Source organism: Heloderma suspectum, chromosome 1 (assembly GCF_057233095.1).
Source record: "Heloderma suspectum isolate Gila_16-S chromosome 1, 16-S_ref, whole genome shotgun sequence".
Classification (NCBI taxonomy): Eukaryota; Metazoa; Chordata; class Lepidosauria; order Squamata; family Helodermatidae; genus Heloderma; species Heloderma suspectum.
The window spans coordinates 167,551,296-167,574,021 of record NC_139458.1 but is presented as its reverse complement, the minus strand read 5'-3'; the positions used below and the strand labels follow the sequence as shown (position 1 = coordinate 167,574,021).

The window sequence follows — 22,726 nt, the reverse complement described above, 5'->3', positions numbered from 1 at the left end:
TCCCAGGCAACCCTTATCCCCCCGCCGAGCCACACAACCCGGTCGGGGGGCCTCAGGCATCACCTGTCACCATAAGGTGCCTCTGCATGCACACCATCCCTACTTCCCTGTTTTTGCCCGTCCTAGCCGCCACAGGAGTCAAAAGCCTAGAGCTTGTGAAACTCCCCCCACCTGCGCAGAAGAACTTCCCGCAGGCCCCTTTGCAGATCAGACAGAAATATGTTATATACTACATAAGGCAGGCGGACACTGTCCGTCCTGTAACGCTCCCTCCATGTCCACAGAATTCTCTGGCGGGTGGTGCATCCATCACCTCATTCGCATAGGCCATAAGCCATTTCTCTGTGCATTTTCCGATGTGCCCTGCCACTGGCAACATCATTCCATTCCTTCCCAATGATCCATGGGAGCTGTGAGGGCTGCAATAGGCTACTTCCGGCCAGGTATGCCGGACCACCTGCCTCTCAACTAAGGCCTGTTCAATCAGGTCGTCGCCTGGCTTACAGCTGAAGTCCTTCCTCTCAATGTGCAGCACCTGGACCTTCGGAGGAAGACTGACGAACTTTGGTGGAACAGAGTGAGGAGGGGACTCCCACCGCATGCCTCATCTGGGAAGCCACTGGATCTTAATGTGACGGTGTGACAGAAGCTGAAGTCTGAAATCGATGTACAAGCCCTTCGAGCAGCTCCAGACGTCATAACATGCCCATGTAAGGGCTCCTGTTCCGGCGTACGACAAGTCTGCTGGTCTAGGGGATAAACACATTGGGGCAAGCAAAGTGAGAGTTGTGTCAGGCAGAAGCAGATGACTCGCGAACGCAGGCTGGAGTGCTGTGAAGCCCCCTTTAAACTGCCATAACGTGCCTGAGAGAGAAACCTCCAGCGGCTATCATGGAGACTGCTTCAATGTAATGACCGTGGGTTCTAAACTGCAAAATTACCTAGGCCTAGTGGGGTAGAGATAATGTAGAAACTGCCCAAATTGCCCTTATGTCAACAGTAAGCCATTGAATCGATAGAGAGCTTCGGCTATTGGGCGGTATAGAAATAAATAAATAAATAAATCGATACAACGGAGGCCCTTCCTCAGACCCACGGCATTCCATAGAACCCAAGGTCCCGACGGGGCACTACCCATTGACTTGCGTTTGGCCATGGGCCACTGCCGTGCCCTTGCCATACCAATCAATTTAATCACCAAATGCATAAGTGGGTTACATTGGGCCAGACATGCGCCTTGAACTGTATCAAGGCCCTGCCGGGACAAGTCGTACTTGGGAGCCCAGACCAACCCTGAATTCCTAAGGGGGGGTTGATGAAGGCCATTAAGGCTGCTGCGTGGAACAGGGAAACATCTTTCTTGAAAGCGCAAATGGAGTGCCATTACCCCCGGAATCCAAAAGGGGTAACTGGGGAGAGAGGGTGGCTAAATTTACTAAAAGCAGGCCACATCTATGCCCAATCCTATATTGCCCGCCGAATCCAAAATCTGACCTGAAGTCTGAGAATCCCACCATTGTGGGCCGGAAGGCTAAGTGGCCAGCTTGCGACTTATAGTCCCATATAGTCTGTTGTTCCTAAGGAGGCGCAAAATTGCAGCCAATGATCTATGGTAAGGTCATGAATCCTAACACTGAAGCTTTGCCTAATGCACGGCACACCCTACCTGCTCTGTCACAGGTGGCTTCTGTATGGAGAGCCCTGGAATGCAGGGTGGCATGCATGGCTTCAGTCTCCCAGTCCCTGCAAGGATGGGATCTGGGAATGGAGCACCCGCGGGGCTAAAGCCCGGAAGTCATTGACCTAATTTCATGACAAAGCGTCGACCATTGGGTTTGTCTAACCCGGCACATGGTAGACCCAGAACCAGATGTTGTAACACTGACGCTGGAGTGCGGGCACACTGACACATGACAAGACCCTCTGATTTCAGGAGGACTGAGAATGAATCACATGGTCACATTGTCATACCGAAGGGGGGGGGGTTACTGACTTGTCTATAAGGTCATTGAAAATATTGCTCGAAGACTGCGGCCACCACTCTACAGGCCACTACCCACAGCACGATCGGACCTGCCCTAAGAGCCCGAAACCACCTTGGGCGGCAGCGGAACCAAGTGAATCCGCAGTCTGGCTTTGAGGAGCGGCTCACGCCTCCGCAAGGAGGTGCCATTAAAGCCCTACCAAGTAGAAGCCATGCCTATGGGTACTTGCGCACAGCAGAAGTGACCCTGGTTCGATGGTGCGAAAGCTGCAGACCCTACATTGCCCAAACTGGGCTGGCACAAGAAAGCATGGTCAGGGGCCGTTACCCTAACTGTGAAAAGAAGATGCCTTACAATATCTCGCATGGCCCCCCCAAAGGAAAACCCTAGGAAGATGTATAACTGCTTGAAGATGTATAACTGCTTGAAGCTGTGCTCAAAGGACTGGAAAGTTGTCCAGACGGAGGCGAGAATAACCCTAAGGGTATCAGATTGGCTTTACTGAATGTTGATTTGGGCAACTGACCCTGAGCTTTTGTGAGCTAAGGGACACCGAGGTAACAGGAAAGGGAAGCAATACTCGCATTAGGTCAGAACATTGACCACCGTCTTTGGACTCATGTAGCATATGCCCCCCAGGGACCCGTGGACAGGATCCTGAACCAAGACAACTGCCACGTCGACTAGGTGTGTCGCACAGAACACAGATGATCAGGAATCTCATGATTAACAGGCTGGCCCTCAGGTAAGAGCGGTTACGAATCTGGATAAACTCCCTAGATTATTTCCTGGGCACCATTTCCAGAAGGGAGATCCCTAGAGTAGATAACGGGGTGTGGAAAAAAGGGGGGGCTATAATCCTTCTGCCAGTACTCCGTTGTTAACCTGTCAGGAACATGCCGACACCTGGCGAGGAGCAATGTTGCTCACGAGGTAAGGATGGCGAGTGTTGACCTAGAAAAGGGGGTGATGTCCTATAACCTAGCATAAAACCGTGTTCCAAGTTAAAACATGTTCCCCTTGTTGGGGTAGCATCCTAAAGTCGGAGTAGCGGCACCAACCTAACCAGGCATGGGCCCAAGAGAGCTTCCTACTTCCTCGGCCTTTCCAAGGGGGGGGGGACCCTACCATCTCCAGGCATTGGACAAGGGGAGGACGAGTACTGACTGCTACAAGGGAGCACTCATGACGGAAAAGGCACGGGTTCTGGGAGTATGCACCCTTGGGGCTGTATTCCCAGCACAGGCAGCGGTGCTGAAGCAGCGGACCCGCCATCGGCGAAGGGCCATTGCGGGAGACAGCCTGGTGAATGTGGCCACTGCCAGATCTGTCACCGGACAGGCTGGGAAGGAGTCAAAAGTGGCGCGAAAGGTCCTGGTCCAACAGGTTCCTGTGCAGAGAAGGGTCAATGGCGGCCCTCCTGTGAAAGGCCTTGACGTAAGCCGGGCACACACCTCCTCAGGTGAAAGCCATTAGGAGAAGGAGTAGCCCTGGTGGCATCCCAACTTGCCAGATTAGCGTAGGGATCTGATACGCCACCTACATGGATGCCCAAGCGGGCGGGGACAGGGCGAGGGATCGTAAAATAATCTAGCAGAACCCTGTAAGATGCTGAGTTGAGAGGCTGGGGCTACCGTGGGGTGTGACTGATGAAGTTGCAGGTGACATTGGGGGGGCAGCCACCCCAGGGAGGTAAGCTAAGATGGCAACCACACGGCCTTGCAGGTCGCCCGTCTGGACAAGTGGGGCAAGGTGCAGTCATCTCACCCATATCCAAGGCAGCCACGTCCGGGACCCCGGAAGCAAGGAAGACGATGCCGTCTGCAATGCTCCTGACAGAGATGCCCCAGGAGGGTGGACCGCCCCAGCTGTGGTGTGTTGCCTGGGCGAAACCACAAGGAAGGAGATGGAGGCTTCAACAGCATCCAGATGAGCTGCACCCATTGTGGCCGTGCTCTGATCCTTGACTGGAAGCTTAGATGTTGATGCTTGGGCCCTCGGGGAAGAGGAGGTTGCAGAAGGGAGGAGCTCAACCGTGGGCGGTGAGCCATCTGGAAGAGCTAATGAAGAAGAAGTGGAGGCTTCAAGAGCGTCCAGACGAGCTGAAAGAAAAAGTAGTAGCGAGCGTTGGGTCTGCTGTCATGTTCCCTTGGGCTGGACAGCTGAGAGTTTCTAAGGCCTGACCAGGGGAGGGGGAGAGATCCCTGAGGAACACTCATCGGCTTCCAAACGAGCAAGAGTTGATGCCAGTACCGGGTCTGCCTCCTGATCAGACCCAGAATCAGGCCTTGGCAGCGGTCTCTTGGGGAGGGGAGGCAGGGCCCTACCCTTCCCTTTCTTTCTACCTTGGCCTTTCTTGGGGGGCAAGATGTGTAAGGTGGGTTAAGCTTGGCACGATGTTGGTGCCAGACCCAGTCCAACACTCCAACCAGCACCCCTAGAAGTAAATGCAGCAGAAGGCTACACACTGGGCTTCGAGGGCAACAGACAACACCCCACAGGTCTCGAGATCTGCAGACCCGAGATCAAGCTAAGGCAGAGAGTCCTGGGATGGGAAGTGGGGTGCACCTCTAGATAGGAGGGCCACACTCCGCAGCCGATAACGACTAAAGAGGTGAGTGGCGCGGAGAAAGGGGGCGATTGTCGCCCGTTGCAAAAACTGGTGCCCAAAAGGCGCGGGAAGGGCCCATGGCCATGGGAGCCGGGCCTGAACGCGGGGCACTGCCTTGCCCCCCTTTTTTCCCCTCCCCCATTGTTTTTTAATTTATTATTATTATTACTATTGTTATTATTATTATTGGTTTTGTTTTGTTAGGTGTGTGTGTGTGTGTGTGTGTGTGTTTGCTTTGTCTTGGGGGGGGTGCATGCACCGCCACCGCGAGCGCTCTGGGCTCCCCGAGCGGCACCGAGAGCGGCTAATTGGGGGGGGCAGGCACGCTGCGGACGCCAAGCGCCGGCATTCTCGCATGCCGGGAAGCGCCAGCAGCAACCAGCGCTGCACCCAAATGCGTGCTGCCACTAAAAAGGCAGGTGCACCCGCTGGCGCGACTGACCTCGGCCTGGAGGGGTGGCGCAGAAGCACGCGCGCCCTGAGGGAGGCAATCTCGGGGCCCGTGACAGTGCAGGAGGAAAACGGTGCGTCAGGGGGGTGCGCCGCCGCCAACAGCACCGGCACCCCCGCAGGGAAGCGAGGTACCGGCGCTGCCCCCTGATGCCCGCCGCCAGCGCCGACACAGGCGCCACAGCCGGCGCAACAAGGCACATGAGGAGGGAGCACCGCCCAAGCTCGCATGCCCCGTCGCGAGCGGCGGTGCCCCAGGGGCGCAGCGGCATTCACGCACCGTGACCCCGGGGAGGAGGCAGCAAGGGAGCAGGTGTGCCGCCGCCGTCAATGCCGCCTGCCCCGCAGGGGAGCAGGACACAAACGCAACCACCTGAGGAGGAGAAGCCAAGGGAGGGGGTGGGCGCGCCACAGCCACAAGAGCCAGTGCCCCCCTATGGGAGGGCCGAGGAGGGGGCAGCGCCCGGGCACCCCAGCCGCTCATGCCACCAAACCCGGGGCCGGGTAGGCGCGCTGAGCAAAGGCGGGAAGAAGGAAGGGGGCGGGAGGGCCACCGCCGCAAGCACCGGGGCCTGCGGGGACCGCAACTGCCCGCTGTGACAGGCGCTGTTCCCCAGCGCCTACCGCCACCAACGCCAGCCCAACTGCCAACAGGGCAGGCGCTGGGCCAGAGGCAGCCGCACCGAAGCGCAAGCGGCCCGCTGCGAGCACCGGCAACGCTGGAGTCAAGGCAAGTGTCGACGTGGAGTAGTTTAGGTGCGCTGCTTGCACGCCGAGTCCGGGAGGCTGGAACGACGACAAAGCTGATCTCCAGCGGGCAGGTGTTCTGCATTTGTTTTCAGGCGGAGCTGTAACTCTCTCTAGCTGCGTCGAGCCAGAGAGCTGAGAATGGGAGGAGGAGCTGAGTTTAAGGCAGCTCAGCCTGCCCCTCCCTGCATGGTGGTGCCACTGGGGTGCACCAATCAAAGGCCCCTACGTCTTGTCACCCCACCCGCCCGCAATGGCCCCCCCTTTCAGCCAGACAAGCTGGTGATGGGGTGAGGGCATTTGCGTCCCTGCTAGCCAGCCAGCAGCTCCACAGAATCCCTGCGGAGTGGAACCAGCCGGCCAGGATTCGGGGGGGGAGGGATGGAGCGCCTCCCCCCCAGCATCAGCATAGTCCGCGAAATGGTAAGTGACTTTCGTACATCCCTATTTGCGTTCCCCTTATTTTCGCCATCTTAGTCTACGTAAATGTTTACATAGACTAAGACGTGCCAAAATAAGGAACGCAAATGGCGGCCGCCATTTGCGTACGCGCATTGTTGTGTGTTTTTTTTAATCAGCCGTGATAAGCTATGTAAAAATTTACGTAGCCTATCACGGCTGACTGCAAGGATGCAAACAGCGGCGGCTACAGCCGCCGCCATTTGCGTCCCTGCTAGCCAGCGGCCGGATGTCCAGCTGCTGTCGGAGCCGGCTGGCGGCTCCACAGAATCGCTGTGGAGCACAGCCAGCCGGCCAGGATTCCAGGGGGGAGGAACGGAGCGCCTCCCCCCTGGCAAGGATTCCGGGGGGAGGGACGGAACGCCTCCCCCCGCACCATCAGCATAATCCCCGAAATGTAAGTGATTTTCATACATCCCTATGATTCCATCCTGGCATCCCTCTTGTGCATTTATACCTCATAGGACACACAATGACATTTGTTGCAGTATATTGGATAATGTGGAAGAACAGCAGGAAATACCACTACAAAAGCGGTATATTGAATGTGTAACGTGCCCGAACAGTTATCAGTGCACTTCAATACCGCTATAAAGTAATAGTGTAGATCTTAGGGGTGTCAGAGAATTTCTCGCCGAAACTTCGGGGAGCTGAGTGCCAAAGTATTCGGCCCCCCGAAGTAGTTTCGGGGAGAAATTCTCTGCCCCCCCGCCCCCCCCGGGATGGGACTTACCTTTCCCGAATGTCACTCCCGGTGGCGGGTCACAGCGGTGGTTCGGCAGGGCTTCGATAGGGGCGGGGGCGGCACCCAGTCTTTCGACCGGCTGCCGCCACCGCCATTCCAAGAAAAGTAAAAAAAAAAAAAACGCCCCCGTGATAGGCTACGTGACAATTAACATAGCCTATCATGGCTAGATTTGCAAAGTCAGCCGTGATAGGCTACGTAAATCGTCACGTAGCCTATCACGGGTGACTTAAAAAAAAAAAAGCGCGTACGGCTAATGGCGGCCCCTATAGGGAGCCGCCATTCGCATTCCTTATTTGGTCGCTGTAGTCTACGTAAAGATTACGTAGACTACGGCAAAAATAAGGGCAACGCTATGGGGGCCGCCATTTACGTACGCGCTTTTTTTTTTTAAGTCACCCGTGATAGGCTACGTGACGATTTACGTAGCCTATCACGGCTGACTTTGCAGATCTAGCCGTGATAGGCTACGTAAATCGTCACGTAGCCTATCACGGGGGCGTTTTTTTAAAAAACTTTTTATTTCGCGGCCAGGCAAGGCGAGGCGCCTCCTCCCCGGCCTGAATTTCAGCTGGGCGAGGCGAGGCGCCTCCCCCCCGGCCTGAATTTCGGCCGGGCGAGGCAAGGCGCCTCCCCCCCCGGCCTGAATTTCAGGGGGAGAAGCGAAGCGCTTCCCCCCCACCGCTAAACAAGCTGCGAGACGAGGTAAGTGACTTTCGAGCACTCCTAGTAGATCTAGCCTAAGGCTCAAACTACATATCATGTTAATTACACAACATTTTCTTCTTTTTTAACCTAAAGTAGATTCCAGGCTTCAATTCCCAAGAGAGGACTAACTGCAAATGATGGTGGTGTCATTAATCCTTTCCTCTCTACTGATTTTCCACCTACAAATCACTTCTCCCCACTCCTCATGGGAGAAAAGGTATGGGTGTATTTTCCTGTCTTTCTGATGAAACAGGGCTAGCATTAGTTCCCTATATTGATGAGTATTTTCTGGGTCTTCCATAGCATTTTATTGAATTTGTGGTATTCTATAGAAAGCTCCCAAGTCAGTCAGGCAGACCAACATCTCACTGAAATCAATGGGGCTTACTAAGCCTAAGCAGGTTTACTTACATGAAGTTTGTTTTGGACCTAGCAGGATCTAGATGAAACGCTGTAAGATTTGACTTGTACTGGTGATGGATATGATTCAGTTTCACATCTTGCACATTGTCAGGTAGTTTCACCAGAGACAACGGACGAATATATATTCAGTCAGAGGACGTCAGTCACTGTTCTTGTTGTTATGTTTTTAAGATATTTATTATTTGTATGGATTTCTGAACACAACTTGTGTTCATGTCGTGTTCAGTTCCAGAAGGTACACAATGGATAAATCCATAAAAAAGATGTTGATGGAGCAAATTTATCACACATCCCTACTGTCACTGAGGGAGAAAAAAATAACCAGTGTTTCTCATTTTGCCATATATCCTTCTCTCTTGTCCAAGGAGCATTTCTGGACTGGACTTGATCCTTAAGATCCTTCATATCAAGCTTTTGGCACAGAAACAGGCTTGGTCACCTGTATGATGACCTATGTTGGGAGAGAGGCAGGGGGAGTGTGACCTTGTTGATTCTCCTTGATCGCTTGGCGGCTTTCAGTACCATCGACCATGTTATCCTTCCAGGACAATCATCTGAGCTGGAAGTGGGAGGCACTGCATTGCAGTGGTTTCACTCCTACTTGGAGAGTCGGATCCAAAAGTTGGTGCTTGGGGAATATTGCTTGGCTTTGTGGATTCTCCAGTATGGGGTTCCACAGGGGTCGGTCTTGTCCCCCATTCTGTTCAATATCTACATGAAAACATTGAGTGATGTCATCCGGAGTTTTGGAGTGTGTTGTCATCAGTACACTGATGACACACAGCTCTGTTTCTCCTTTTCGTCTTCTTCAGGTGAGGCTGTGGATGTGCTAAATCGGTGCCTGGATGCAACAATGGACTGGATGAGGGCTAATAAACTGAAACTCAATCCAGACAAGACTGAGATGCTGTTAGTGGGTAGTTGTCCTGACCAGATGGAGGGTGCTGAACCTGTTCTGGATAGGGCTGACACCCCCTGAAGGAGAAGGTTCATAGCCAGGAGCCATCTTTATCACTTGAGGCTTAAATAGCCTCAGTGGCACAGAATGCCTTCTACCAACTTCGGATGTATGAAAGTCACTTACCTTTTCGAAGGATGACATTTGTGGTCTGTCCCTCCCCCCAAAATTCTCTCCGGCCAGCTCTGCTCCACAGAGATTCCGCAGAGCTGCCGGCCAGGGCCGCCTGCAGCCGGACATCCGGCTGGTGGGCAGCCTGCAGGGACGCAAATGGCGGCGGCCGTAGCCGCCGCCATTTGCGTAGGGATGTCAGAGAATTCCATTGCGGATCTTGGGGAGGCTGAATGCCCTCCCGCCCCCCCCCCCGGGACGAGACTTACCTGGGGCGGAACTTCCTGGCGGCGGCTCAGGTGGTGGCTGCGGCGGCAGTTCAGCGGCGGTGGTGGCAGCCGGTCTTCTGACCGGCTGCCGCCGCCGCCATTTCCAGTTTAAAAAAAACAAAAAAGACATGATAGGCTACGTAAAGATTTACGTAGCCTATCACAGCTAGGTTTTAAAAAAAAAACGTGATAGGCTACGTAAATGTTTACGTAGCCTATTACGGCTGACTTAAAAAACAACAACAATGCGCGTACACAAATGGCAGCAGCCACGGCTGCCGCCATTTGCATTCCTTATTAGGGTTGGCGGAGAATTTCTCCACAAATCTTCGGGAGGCCGAGTGCCGATGCATTCCGCCCTCCAAAAGTGTTGGGGAAATTATCCGCCGGCCCCCCGGCCCGGCCCCCCCCCCGGGATGGGACTTACCTTCGGCGAATGTCCCTCTTGGCTGCAGGTCCCGGCGGCAGTTTGGCGGTGTTTCGGCGGGGGTGGGGGCGGCGGCCGGTCTCCCAACTGGCTGCCGCCGCCGCCATTGCAAAAAAAAAAAGTAAAGTAAAAAAAAACCCACACACCCGTGATAGGCTACGTAACGATTTACGTAGCCTATCACGGCTAGATTTCCAAAGTCAGCTGTGATAGGCTACGTAAATCATCACATAGCCTATCACGGGTGACTTTGAAAAAAAAAAAGTGCGTACGCAAATGGCGGCACCCATGGGGCGCCACCATTTGCATTCCTTATTTTGGCACGTCTAGTCTACGTAAAGATTTACGTAGACTACGGCGAAAATAAGGGCACGCTATTTGCGTTGCCCTTATTTTCGCCGTAGTCTACGTAAATCTTTACTAGACTAGACGTGCCAAAATAAGGAACGCAAATGGCGGTCCCCATGGGAGCCGCCATTTGTGTACGCGCTTTTTTTTTTTCAAAGTCACCCGTGATAGGCTACATGACAATTTACATAGCCTATCACAGCTGACTTTGGAAATCTAGCCGTGATAGGCTACGTAAATTGTTACATAGCCTATCACAGGTGTGTGTGTGTTTGTTTTTTACTTTTTTTCGTGGCCGGGTAGATGGGGTGCTCCTACCTGGCCTGAATTTCGGCGGTGAGGGATGGGGTGCCTTGCCCCCAGCCTGAATTTCAGCCGAGCAAGGCGGGGCGCCTCCCCCCCTTGCCTGAACTTCGGGGGGAGAAGCGAAGCGCCCCCCCACCGCGAAGCAAGCTGCGGGATGAGGTAAGTCCCTTTCGTCCATCCCTATTCCTTATTTTGGCACGTCTTAGTCTACGTCAAGATTTATGTAGACTAAGACGGTGAAAATAAGGGGAACGCAAATAGCCTAGCGGGCTACGCTATTTTCATTCCCCTTATTTTCGCTGTCTTAGTCTACATAAATCTTGACGTAGACTATGATGTGCCAAAATAAGGAACGCAAATGGCGGCGGCTGTGGCCGCTGCCATTTGCTTACACGCGTTGTTGTTTTTTTTAAGTCAGCCGTGATAGGCTACGTAAACATTTACGCAAACATTTGTGTCCCTGCTAGCCAGCGGCTGGATGTCTGGCTGCTGGCGGAGCCGGCCGGCGGCTCCGCAGAATCCTTGCGGAGCACAGCTGGCCAGCCAGGATTCCGGGGGGGGGAGGAATGGAGCGCCTCCCCCCCGTCCAGGATTCCGGGGGGAGGGACGGAGCGCCTCCCCCGCCACCATCAACATAATCCGCGAAAGGTAAGTGACTTTCGTACATCCCTACATTTGCGTCCCTGTATTTTGCCATGATAGGCTACATAAATATTTATGTAGCCTATCACGACAAAAAAACAAACAAACAGCAGACGCAAATGGCGGCGGCTCCGGCAGCCGCCATTTGCGTTCCCTTTTTTTTCCCCGTAATAGCCTACATAAATATTTATGTAGGCTAAAACAGCAAAAAAAAAGGGAACGCAAATGGTGGCCGCTTTAGCCCCTGCCAGTTGCGTTCCCTTAGTTAAGCTGTGATAGATTACGTAAATACTTATGTAGCCTATCACGGCTTCCGCAGGGATGCAAATGGCATCCCTGTGTTAGCCGTGATAGGCTACGTAATTATTTACATAGCCTATCACGGCTATAATGAGGAAGCGAATGGCGGCCGCAGACGCAGACGCCATTCGCAAGTCAGCGCGGACGGCAGCAGGTAAGTGCTCCATTTTGCGTGCCTTTCGTGGGGCAGGGGGGTGGGGGGCTTCTTTCCGCCACGGATTTTGGGGGGCCGAATGCACTGTCATTTGGCCTCACTGAGATCCATGGTGGAATTCTCTGACATCCCTAATCTGGGCAGGGATAACCTGGCTTCAGTTGTTTATGTTCTGGTAACCTCCGAGTTAGATTACTGCAATGTGCTCTATGTGGGGCTGCTGTTGAAGATGGTTTGGAAACTGCAGCTTGTGCAAAATGCAGTAGCCAGAACGATAACAGGGACCAGAATTCCGAACATATAAGACTGATTCTGGCCCTCTTGCACTGGCTGCCTATATGCTTCTGAGCCTAATTCAAAGTGCTGGTTTTGACCTATAAAGCCTGACATGGTTTGGGACCACAGTACCTGATGGAATGCCTCTCCCTGCATGAACTGACCCATACACTATGCTCTGTATCTAAGGCCCTCCTCCAGGAACCTCTTCCAAGGGAGGCTCAGAGGATGGCAACAAGGGAGGTGGCCTTCTCGGAGGTGGCTCCCCACTATGGAATAATCTCCCTGACCAACACTATCATCTTTTCGGTGCCATGTTAAAACTGCCCTCTTCTCTCAGGCATTTAACAGCATATAAGGAGCGTCTTTGTCTCTGGCTGATTGTTTTAAGTTATTTTAGATATATGTTGTTGTTGTTGGTGTTGTGTGTTATTTTTTCTATGTCATTACATCAATAGTTTTATACTTTATATAATGTATTTTAATGGTGTGGGTTGTTTTTTTTTTTTTTAATTGTGAACCGCCCAGAGAACTTCGGCTATGGGGCAGTATGGGAATATAATAAATGAAATGAAAATGAAATTATATATGGAAATGGATTTGTAACTGCTTCCATTCCCACTGCCTCACTGGAAACCCCACTTTTGGCTACATCAGTTTGCATTCAGAATGTCCTAGGTTCAATTTCTGGCATTTTGAGGTAGGACTGGAAAAGACACCTATCTCAAACCCTGGAGCATTATTGAGCTACATGGGCTAATGGTCTAATTTGATACAAGCACCTTTCTGTGTCCAACTCCTTTTCTGTTGTGCTGCTTTCTGGATTTTCTGGGACTCTGTGTTTTATTTCACATCTAGGAAAATATACGGCAGATGGGAGAGAGAACAGAATGGGGCAGACTCCAGTAACATCCTTTTGGATGGCTGAACTGGCAAATTGCTGGAAACTGTGAAATGTTGATCGTTACTGCCAGGTGCCAAGTAACCAACCAGTCAGAAACAATTGTCAAACTGGCACCAAATTTGTATCATGAAGGCTCTAGTGTTTATTCTTCTTGTCCCCCTCCTCCTTTAAGAAGAGCTGTGCTGGATCAGACCAAAGGTCTATCTAGTCCAGAATCCTCTTTCCCACAGTTACCAACCAGATGCCCCTGGGAAGCAATTCTCAATCAATCAATGCCCATATTTAATTTTTTTAATACAAGTGTCTTCATAAACACTCTCTCTTACATACACACACAAACACACATACGTTTGGCAATTCATAGGCAATATTCTTAATTCAGTGGAATCTGATTTGGCTCACAGTTACATGTTTTCTGAGAGAAAAAATTGTTTTAAGTAGCACCCACTGCTACAACACTAGATTCTTTGGGAAAGGGGGAAATATTTTAAAATTACTGGAGTGTTCAAAAGCTAGGCCAAGGTGGAAAGTGCATATTGTAATGACATTATTGGTTGTAAATTAATGATCGGAATGGGTGAGAAATTCATTTCACTTCATTTTTGACCAGAATGGATTTTGTTCACAGCTCCCAGAACCAAATCTAGACCCAAACTCAATCTGCAGTCTGAAGTCATTTCTGAGTTTATGATGCAATCTGCGTGACAAAAAATGTGGCTGAAAAATATATACATTTGAAAAATGCATGAAAAAAATGCATGTTTTAAAAAATGCACACAAGCTCACTTTAATCCCATTGGAAAAAAGCATACATTTCAAAAATATACTCAACTGATGGGCATATTTGGGAAAATGTGCACAAAAATATGCATGATGTTTTTGTGCAAACACCCCACAAAGCTCACAATCTGATATGGACATGAGCTGGAACAAACTCTGAGGTAGAATGGGAAAACGTCAAGTTTTGCAGATTTGCAGATTAGCAGATATCATCATTATTGTCATCATCATCTCAGTTAGCATAAGACACACTTTAGACAAGTTAATCCACATGTCTGACTTTAGCTAACTTCCAAGAGTCTCTAGGAAAAGGGCGTATGGTGCTAAAGCACATAATTGCATCCAATAATGGTCAGTGATGTGGTTCACTAGGTGAAACTACCACAGTCTGCTGTGTGGTGGTCAAGGCAGGGAGGGGAACGCCTACTTTTGCCTTCAACTGCTGGGGACGTGCAACAGAGTCAGAAGGTGTCACTGTGCTGTTCAAGAACAGAATTGCTGACTGAATAGCCATCCTTGCTGACATCAAAAGCCCACATCTACACCAGTGGTGAGTATGCATTCAGCAACTATTTTGTTAAAATCCAGTTATTCAGCCTAGCTGTGAGGGTCATTTTATTTGTTCATATTTTATTTATTTGTATTTATTCATATTCAGCTTCTCTAGGACAGGGACAGACAGATGGTATTGACCTCTGGGTGATTTATAGTAAATCAGTTTAACAATAACAATTACTGTTAGAATCCATTTGTATTTCTGTATGCAAGTCATCTTAGGGTATGATGTGTGGGGAGCAGTAGGAAATTAGCTCTGCCCCTATTTTGCACTTGGCTCCAGATGGTGGACCTCGGGGTTCAGGGGGTGGGGGGAATAGTAGATCTCACAAGCCTGAAATGTGCCGTATGCTGCACTAGGAAACATACATATTTATAGGAGCTGGGTTGCAAAGCCTATTTAGGGACACCTGAAGGTGGGAGCTCATCTCTGAACTCTGTGCATGTATACATAAGGGGAATTTGTATTTCTCATTAATATCATTTATTCTAGGGATACACTGATGCCTCACATTGTTTCTCACATATATTTCTGCCTTTTCCAAATACTGGCATCACATGTCCAGACAGCATTTGCAGATATATGATTTCTGCTGTTCCTCATCTTTCCCCATTGAAAGGACCAAGTGGCTGTTTGTCATGTTGCTGGACTATGGCTTTTTAGTTTCACAGATAGAACCTGGCTATCTATTGTGCATGAACCAGATCTATATTGTTGATCAGTTCTCCATATAAAGGACAGAACTGTCTGGCCATTGCACATTGCTATTTCTCATTGTTCTGGGCTATTGCTAGTCAGTTCTCCATTTGAAGCCAAATCCTGGCTAGCTTAGGTGCATTGCTATTTCTCATTGTTTTATGCATTATCTCTTCAGTTTCTCACTCAGAGCCTAGATCTGCCTAGTCAATAGGCATGAATATTGTAATTGTGCTAGGTTATTGCTCATCAATATCCATTCAAAGCACACTGAGTCATGCTAAGCTATGGCTCATGTATGTTTTTTCCTTACTGTTCCAATAATACTTTTATAAATCTGTTCAAGACACTTATACAATACCAGATAAGTGCTTTTTTCTTTTTTCTTTTTGCTTTGGGAATAGATAAATGCACAAATATTTGCTTTACCTCAATAGCTTTCTAATATGAAAAACAAAAAGATTTCTTCAGTTAATGTTCTGCCTGCAGTATTTGTATGGTGTTTTCCCCCCTCCCAAAGTAGAATTGACTTTGTCACTGTCACTATAAACCATCAATATTTCATTTGTGTGACACCGCAATCTATATTTAAAAAAAGACTTCACAATGTACCTGTTCACGCATATAAACTGAACAGTCTAGTTTAGACATGTCTCATTCATTCCGTCAACTTTCCATCACTACATTACCTCAGAAATCTCTCTCTTCTTCACTCATTATATCTAGGGATGTATGAAAGTCACTTACCTTTTCGAAGGGTGACATTCGCGGTGGGGGGGAGGCGCTCTGTCCCTCCCCCCAAAATTCTCTCCGGCCGGCTCCGCTCCACTCTGCAGAGATTCCGCAGAGCCATCGGCCGGGGCTGCCTGCAGCTGGACATCCAGCTGCTGGGCAGCCTGCAGGTACACAAATGGCGGCTGCCATAGCTGCCGCCATTTGCGTCCCTGTATTTTGCCGTGATAGGCTACGTAAATATTTACGTAGCCTATCACGGCAAAAAAACCACAAAAAACAGCGAACGCAAATGGTGGCAGCTACGGTGGCCACCATTTGTGTTGCCTTTTTTTTTGCCGTGTTAGGTTACATAAATATTTACGTAGGCTATCACAGCCCCCCCAAAAAGGGAACGCAAATGGCAGCTGCCGTAGGCGAATTTGCATTCCCTTTTTTTTGCCATGATATGCTACGTAAATACTTACGCAGCCTATCACAGCTTCCGCAGGGACGCAAATGGCATCCCTGCATTAGCCGTGATAGGCTACGTAAGTATTTACGTAGCCTATCATAGCTATAGTGATGAAGTGAATGGCGGCCGCGGCCGTGGCCACCATTCGCAAGTCAGCGCGAACGGCAGCAGGTAGGTGTCCCGATTCGTGCGCCTTTCGTGGGGCAGGTGGATGGGGTGGCTTTATTCTGCCACGGATTTCAGGGGGCCGAATGCACTGGCATTCGGCCTCACCAAGATCCATGGCGGAATTCTCTGACATCCCTAGTTATATCCTGCTTTCTTCCTTATAACCCCACAGAGACATACAAATCAAAAGCACATGCCAGATGGTTCTGTGACAGCACTAGACAATGACTGCATTCCAAGTGAACTGCAACAGGCCTCTCTCCCTCTTCTAAATGTTTTTTGTTTAGGTTCTGGTATCAAATTACTCAGTATAGTACATGAGCAGCTTTGAGTGACAAGCACAATTCCAACAGCAGTGATCTCTCTTAAGGTCAGATGAAGTCTCTAGGACAAATTACATACATAGGAAAATCATGGCTCAAAATCCACCCCCAATGTATGGAACACTGCCCTAATGTTATTCTAACAGATAGCAAAGCTGAAGAGCTGGACAGACTCATTTGGATCAATTTAATTTTATATCTGTCAGGCAGCACTGTGGACACTGAAGTAGGGAGAGGATGAAAGTTTGTATCACTACGCTGATATGCATAACTGAAGAAAACATAACATTCTTCACAATAGAGAATGAAAGAAAGCACCATAAAATATTGCAAGCCAACTAGTTAAGCATCCAAACAACTGAATTATCCCATATTCCGTGGGCTGATCAAAAATAATTGTCTGGGCACTTACTTACTTACTTACTTACTTATTTATTATTTCATTTCCGCACTGCCTTTCTGCCAAGACACCCAAGGCAGTTTATGATTTTTAAATACCAAAGCAAACAAGCAAATGTTACCAAAACACCCATGCATGCGGGCACACACACAAACCCCTAAACAAACACCAGAATATAGTTGTCTCAGGCCAATTGAAGGACTCTTCAGGAGCTGATGGCTTCTCCTCTTCACCCTTCCCTCGGGGCACATGGGTCTTACATAGCCCCAGGGAAGATGGGGGAGGGGCTGCCCCAACAGTCCTCTCGGGCTATTGATGGTCCCTTCAGGAAGTGATTGTATGAGCTTCCTAACCTGGGCTTCTCCTCATATCTACAGATCCATTTCCTATACTGTGTAATTTGATTATTTGTCCTAATGCATAGGTTATTTTTCAACTTGTTGGAATAGTGTCATTCAGAAGCCCTAATTCCCATTTTAGGGTTGACCCAAAGGTATGCCGCATGGCTATGCTCCCAGATCTGCCTCTACTTTTAAACAGCCAGATGCAGACTGTGGCCATGAGCACTTGCCACTGTCAGCCAGGCGTTGGTAACTTCCAGATTAGGTTATGGCAGTATTAAATAATGAATCAATGCCCCCATAGCATCAGTGTGATTTCTCCTCTACCAAGCTGTTTGGCTGCTGATTATGGGAAGTGGTTTACAGCCAACCAGTATCTGTGTAAGAACAGAAGGTGTCAGTGATATAAAAAGAAACGTATTCACATTTAAAAAATAGTTTGGGGTGGGATGGAAAAGGAAGGTGTGCGGTAGAATGAAAAATAGAAGGATCACATTTATATGTATTTTATGACAATCATCTATTTATATGTTCCAAGGCATATTGCTGATGATTATACATGCCTCCTTTGTATAAAGAAGTATAGCTTTTAAGCTTTGTTTTGGAGAAATGGCCACTCCTGTTACATATTAACACAAGTCTGCCCAGGTTTTGAGATCCTCAGGAGAGGCTCTTATTTCTGTCCCACCAACATCTGAAGCAGATTTGGTGGGAACTTAAGAGAGGGCCTCCTCAGTAGCTGCTCCCATGCTCTGGAACTTCTTGCCTGTCTGCCCTCATCTGTGATGACCTTCCACCGGCAAGCTAAAGGTGCAATCCTATGCATGTTTAGACATTAAAAAGTTCCTACAACTCCCAGGATTCCCCAGCCAGCTGGGGAATGCTGGGAGTTGTAGGACTTTTTTCTGTCTAAACATACATAGGATTGCACTCTAGGACATTTTTATTTAGGCAGGCCTTTGGCCCATAAATATCTTGTAAATATGATGTAATTGCTTTAGGTTGGTTATTTTTATTGATTTTTTTAACCTGCTTTGCTTTTTATGTTTTTTTTTCTTTACTTCGTATGTTATAGTTTATTGTATTTGACTATATTTTATTGTAATTGTGTTATTGTTAGCCTCCTTGAGTACCATTTGGTGGAAAGGCAGGATACGCAGTTGATAAATAAATAAATAAATACGTATCTTGAACAATATACATTTGGGGTGTGGGTGTGGGTAGACTATTTAAAGCAGACTTCTTCAACTTGGTGCCCTCCAGATGTTTTGGAGTTTGGACTTCTAATTTCTATCAGCCCCAGCCAGCATGGCCAAGAGTCAGGGATGCTGGGAAGTGTGATCAAAAACATCTGGAAGGCACTAGGCTGGGGAAGGCGGATCTTCTTAACCAACACCCATGTTTATGTCTATATTTAGGAAATGTCTATTGCAATACATTAAGAGATCGATATATGTTATCTGAATTGTGTTCACAAGGGTACAATCCAGTTAAGTATTCTAAAACCAGTTGGATGTTGCTCCATAATTTTGCCATTGTTAGTGCTGGGCTGAAGTCCAGATCCTCACATGTAAAGGCCTCCAATTACAGGCTATGGCAGATGGAGTTCTGTGGACACATGGACCGCATAGTGCTGCTCATAGAAGAGAGCGGACTTCACACATGTGGGCTGTTACTTATTCTTTATTCATTTGACTCTCCAGAACATGGAAAACAAAATATATCTAGCTAATTCATTTTAGAGTTCTATGTAATCTTGATTAAATTATGCTACAGAATTAAAACTGGCCTTCTTTCAATTCTAGGTGATATGCTAATTGGTTTCAAACTGTTTTGAGTATGCTAAAGTTACAGTTGTCAGTTATTTTCCAGGAATAATACTTTTTCACACTGGATTCTCCTTTGTCAGAAGCTTTTTAAAAAGTTGTACACACACACACACACACCTACAAAATATAAAAGTAAGAAGCTTCTTTGTTCTGTTCTCATACTTGGATTATATTGGCTTTTGACCTGGGTATCTTGTTCATTTTGATCAGTCTTTGTTCTGAATTTAAAAATGTAATGTGCATTTTTCATTTTGATGTATTCCATAGGCTAATGTGTTTTATATTCTTTAAAAAATGCTACAGGAATGCTTGTTTAAAGGGATAGAATAAGTTCTTTACTACACTTCCCCCTCTCCCCCAAATGTCTCCAAACTTCAGAACAAGTTGATTTGTTCTGAAGAAAACCATTTCGAGAGCAATCCTATGCCCCCTAGACAGTGTCTGGGGGACAGAGGAAATTTCTGTTATGATACTGTGCTCCCTGCACCCTCCCCTGTTCCTCAAAGCCAGTGTGGAGAAAACTGGTGGCTGCTGCTACGACCTCGCAAATGCAAGCTAGCAGGGGGTGAAAGGGGGCATTCTTAGGAGCGGGGAGGGGAGGAGACTGGGACATGGAGATATGAGGTATCCCCAGCCATCCCCAGACTCCTCCCTTCCCTCTCCCTGAAGCCTCCTATTCAGCCTAGACGGGCGGAACAACCTTTTTAGCTAAAATGTAGAGCAAGAGGCACCTCCCACTCTGCACTGGATACACACTCTGCATTTGGAAGCTTACGAGTACCCAGGCTGTATCCCATAGGACTGCACCCATTATAAGGCAGTTGGCACTTCTGGTTTTTTTCAAGTTATCCCAATAGTTCAGATCATGATAGTTAAACTTGCCTTGTTTGCATGTAACACTAAGCCAAGAGATCTAATGTAATGCGGACAAGCCTCTGTGAGCCCAAGCAAAGCCTTCAGTTCACACATTCCATCTCCCTTCTTTTCCTCCTGTGCAGCTCCAGGACTCAGTCCCAGTTTCTAAGATTCTGGGCATGTCATTATGTATGAACCAGGAATATTGGCTGAAAACCAACTCCAGACCAACGGTGGGGAACCTCTGGCCTGCAGGCCTAATCTGGCCCATGAAGGTTCCCCATCTGACCCACAAAGGCTTGGGTTCCCTCTGTGAACCCCACCCACTCCCCTCCCCAAGCTCCTATCCCTAGCCTGGAGGCAAGGGACTTGGAGAGGAGGCAGGGAAAGGAATCCCCTTGTTGTCTCTGATTCCCCTTAACTAGCAAACCCCCCTCATTTGGGAAGGGGAGCACCATGCTAAGCTTCACTCATCCCCAGCTAAAGCAGCGATTAGAGGAACTCCATCCGGGGCTTCAGCCTAGGACCAATGATATTGGCTGAGTCTGGTTGTGCACTGCATACCACCACCATGGAGATGGGGATGATATGCACCATATGAAGCTGGGGACTCACCAGGTGCTGATAAGAGCTGCTACTCCTCCCAGTGCCAGCCAAATTCCTTTCTCTGAGCCAAGAGAGGTATGAAATTCTGCGCCTCTCTCAGCATGGAGAAAGGCAAAAACTCTGTGACCTTGTCAGCTTGAGAAAGGCAGTGGGGCAATGATATCAGTGGGTGTGGCCATGCCCACTGATGTCATCTGGCCCATGGAATACCCAGGGGCTGGCCCAGCCTAAAACCTGTTCCCCACCCATTCTCTAGACAAGCTAACTACAAACCTTGGATTGTTTTGCTGGTTTGTTTAACTAACCAGAGTTTGACTTAAACCACAGTTCTTGGTTTGTACATAACAACAAGCCAGGCATCACTGAAACTGAAACTGAAACTTGGTTGTCCTCTTCCCAGCCACACAGAAGAAGAGGTAAGAGAAGTGAAAGTGTGCCCTAGGCTTCACCCAGGCTTCCAGAGGCTCATCTAGATCATGTGCCAGTCAGTCAAAGACAGAGAGATTATATTGGAGCTGGTGCTGCTCTCCTTCCTGGCTTACATCTGGGCATGGATTTATACTGGCTTCCCTTGCCTCCTGTGTTTTATGTTGAATTAATGGAAAGTGATATTGAACAATATATTACTAGATTAAATTGATACCATAAAACAGGGGTCCCCAAAAAGCATTATGGGCTCCATCACAAAATGGCTGCCATGGGGATGCGCCCATTTGCAAAATGGCTACTGTGGTGGTGTGTGGCCAGTCACAAACACCCATTTTAGAGAAGGCCAACTGGCAAGGCTAAAAGACTAATAACTTGGTCAACAATCTGAATGCAAGGCTGCGACGGGGTCTGAACCCCAAAACACAACTACTCATTTGAACGCACAGTTTCTGCTTCAACAGAATACCCATTTTACAGAAGGCAAGCTAATTCATTTCCCCAAATCATGCCTAGATATAGTCCTCTGAAATGAATCCATTCCCTCAAATCTATTCCCCTAAATTAATAGGAATCTCCCTGCCATTAACGGGTGATAGGGGGAGGAGAACCAGAACAGGGGAACAGACAGATGGTGTTTGATCATCTGATGCTGGAATATTATTTAAGTTACATGGTCTGACAACTGCAGGACCAGTGGGTTGTTCGAGGGGTTGGATGTACTGGGGATGACTGGGGGGTGGGGTGGGGATGCTGCTCTCCCTCCTCCAGAGTTGGGGTCTGGGGTGAGCTGTGTCATGTGTCAATGGTCATTCAGATGCTACTGGCTGATTTTATATTCCCAGATCTGCTTCTTTTCCCCAGCTTGGGCAAAACACTGCTAAGGAGCAGCACACATTTGTACATGCAGTTTCCCCCATGTAACGTACAATAATGCCTGCTTCTCTGGGCATGTGGGCTCCAGCTGGATTGAGACAGATGTCTCTTATATTCTTGTACCTCCCTCAAACATTTGGATGAGGGGCTACTGGAAACATAATTTTTAAAAGAATTCTTTGTCATGTATATTGATGTTCTTGGAATTGTCTATATTTTGTTTTGTTTTTTCAGACTAGTCTCCACAATCAGGCTGGCCAGAAAGCTGCAGTTATAAAATCAGAAGTATTTTAACATCGTGAGTTCTGTGTTGCCTACACCTGCGCTCCCCTTCAATTGTGACCTGGAACAATGGGAAGAACTAGAACAATGTATTGGACATTTAAATTTGTAATCAGCTCTACTCTTATACTTAATGCTATTATGGTCTAAGGCAAACTTGAATTAAAAGGTGTGCAGCAGTGCTGAATATACCAAATGATTACCATGACCTAATACTGTCAAGCCTGGACAGAGTTTTCAACAAGTTAAATCATAAAACTTTTCTCCAATTGACAGATAAATATATCTACACGTACTTGTATGTGCCTAAACTGGCATTTCAGTGCAAATCCCAGCTAGGATCATAGATACAATATGCCATGAGTAATGAATTATTGGGACAGAATCAGATTTTTTTTAAGTGTAATTCTTTCTGTGATGAAATTATCCTCCCACGGAATAGTCCAAAGGATTAGTTCTGGTAGGGCTAGGGACTCGATGGAGCAGAACCGAACCCTGTTTGTTTCTGACTATGGCAGTGGTAGGAACCTCCAACTGGTGTGCCAAATCTGGCCTGCCACGCCTAGCATTCCATCCCAT

At 48.5% G+C, this 22,726-nt stretch overlaps 1 long non-coding RNA gene across 1 annotated transcript; it reads left to right on the top strand.

Annotated features, from left to right (window-relative positions):
* Positions 1-6,065: 6,065 nt before the first annotated feature.
* Positions 6,066-22,358, top strand: LOC146358388 (uncharacterized). The gene is made up of 4 exons (XR_014787094.1): positions 6,066-6,216; positions 7,799-7,922; positions 13,976-14,153; positions 22,100-22,358. It is a non-coding gene; the product is annotated as an uncharacterized LOC146358388 (long non-coding RNA).
* Positions 22,359-22,726: the final 368 nt, after the last annotated feature.